Consider the following 2,466-nt stretch of genomic DNA (forward strand, 5'->3'; position numbering starts at 1 on the left):
ACTCTGCTGAACCGACAGTCTCTGGACCCAACGGTTCCCTCTCTCACAAGAGAAGCCTGGACCCCGTCAAGACTTCAGTGAACCCAACCCGGAGCTGTTCCAGATCCAGTTCATGTTTTTTGTGTCAACATCTTAAATAAACTCTGTTAAACTTTTACCCAGCCTCCGTTGTGTTCTGCATGTGGGTTTGATATAAAACCAATCATGACAGTCAGCCGGTGAAGATGAGGAATAAAAATGTTGTTCTAATAAGTAGAACCTGTTCATCATCTCATGGGTTCCTCTTCATGTTGATTCAGTGTCTTTTACACAGTAAACACTAAGTGGCTGTTTGCAGCTGCTGTGGATGTTATCATGCCAATAAATGGTCATTATTAGTGGTTTTCAGTACCATAGAATTGCTTCAGAGACGACTCAGTAGGTTGTTATCACTAAATGAATCCTAACCCTTAACTAATTCATTTTCCCTTGCGGTACTTATTAATCTATTTATGTGTAATCTGAAAATAATTAAATTGGTCCTTCATGTACTGTAAAACAAACAATTAAATAAAATTATCTGCATGTCGCTGATATTAAACAAATGAAAAGCAAATAAATTTCCTATCCTGTTACTGAATTGTAGAATATTCTTCCTATAAATATTTCATTCTCTGTGAATTAATGCCGATCATTCTTTAATAAGATCCTCATCAAACGGACATGGAATGTTTGTTTTTAAAACCTAATGTGTCTAAAGGACCTAGGGAATTGTTTTTTAATCCACAAAATTACAACAGAAATCTGATTAAATCAGGAAATAAAAAAAGAAGAGTGGAGACAGAGGACTGAGTTTACTGAAGAAAACCTGCTGCTGACCAGGTTAGCTCTGGGAGGATGTTACTATGGCAACAGAAACGGGATGAGGAAATTCAGTTTCCCTGATTTTAGGTTTAGAAAACTTAAGAGTTTTCGGTAAACCTGCTTCATGAAATGGACCTCTGGACATTCTCACTTTAAAACATTTTACATTTGGCTTCTGGCTCCAAATCATCTTCTTCCTCCAACATCAGCTATTTTCCTGCCCCTGTTGGGCTGATCAGGGAGTCATATGGCAAACAAAGAGCTCCAGGTCCAGATAAACCGAGCTGAGACCATTGCTGTGAGTTTGGACTGGGTTCCCACAGTGATCCACTCCAGAAACCAGACCCTGTCCTGGTTAGCGGTCTCCCAAAGCAGCCTGGACCTCCTTTGTTGAGAGTAGTTTTTATAGAAAAAACAGACCAGATGGGGTGAAGGTAGTGATTTCCTCCAGCAGGTAGCTCACCGCTCTGCCTTCTAGATTTAGCGTTTACATCATCTAGTAGGAGCTTCTGCTGTGTGAAGCTGACACCCCACTGATGTGAGAAAACTAAAGTTATGACTGTAGCTACGGTTCTATGCTTAAAGCATGAATGATCACTCCTGCGCATGCACAGGTTGAGAATCATACCAACATAGTCATGTGTGACCCCCGTTGACACCGGTGAGCCTATATAGTCACGTGACGACAGCTAAGTCCGTTAATCACCTCTATTGGGTGAAAGTTAACCCTGTAAAACCAAGCAAAGGTATTCGGGGATGACCAAGAGGCTGCTGAAAAAATAGCCTCCAGAGAGACACCAGTCATAGCGGCCCATGACACACTAACGCCCCTGGTGGAATGGCACCGTACACCAGCGGTGGTTTGGCGGCCCTGCTGAATGTACGCTTGTTCCACCACATCCACAATCCAACATGTAAGGCGCTGTTTAGAAAGGGCCTGCCCCTTGCGGGGCCCTGCGTAGCAAACAAACAGACTATCCGACAGCCGGAGAGAGGCTGTGAGTCTGACATATGCCTTCAGTGCCCGAGCAGGGCAGAGAGGCTAATCAGGCCCATCTGCATCAAGGCGAGCAAGCTGGAGGGGCACAGTATGGCTCGCGGATGAAGACACCTTAGGAAAAAATGCTACATCAGGGCAGGGTGTAACACCCGAACCAGCCGGGGTCCAACGGCAGCAGGACTCGTGAACAGACAAGGCATGTAGTTCACCAACCTGCTTCGCTGAGGCCATGGCGAGGAAAAAAGCTGTCTTCTTTGACACACGCTCAAGGCAATTTGGAAGGTTTGCAGGTCTGGCTTGATTAGGGACAGAAAAAACAATATGTCTTTTGATGATGCTAATCATACTCTGTGTTTACTGCTGAGTAAAGACGACGCTAACTGATGCTAAAAAATGGACTGCATGCTACGCTATGCTACAGGAATATGTGTTGAGCTGTTGCTAAAGCTTAGACAAGCTTTATTCACTAAGGATTTAAACACTGATATAACATTAGTGTTCACGTGTTCCTCAAATGCTCATTACATTTCCATTACCAAGTCTGACCAAGAGTCATTTAGTGGGATCCTGATGTCTATTCACTGCTAGCTATTTCAAAGAGGGTAAAGAATCATTTAACTAAG

This window comes from Cyprinodon variegatus, unplaced genomic scaffold, assembly GCF_000732505.1.
Source record: "Cyprinodon variegatus isolate N-32 unplaced genomic scaffold, C_variegatus-1.0 Scaffold1134, whole genome shotgun sequence".
Taxonomy (NCBI): domain Eukaryota; kingdom Metazoa; phylum Chordata; class Actinopteri; order Cyprinodontiformes; family Cyprinodontidae; genus Cyprinodon; species Cyprinodon variegatus.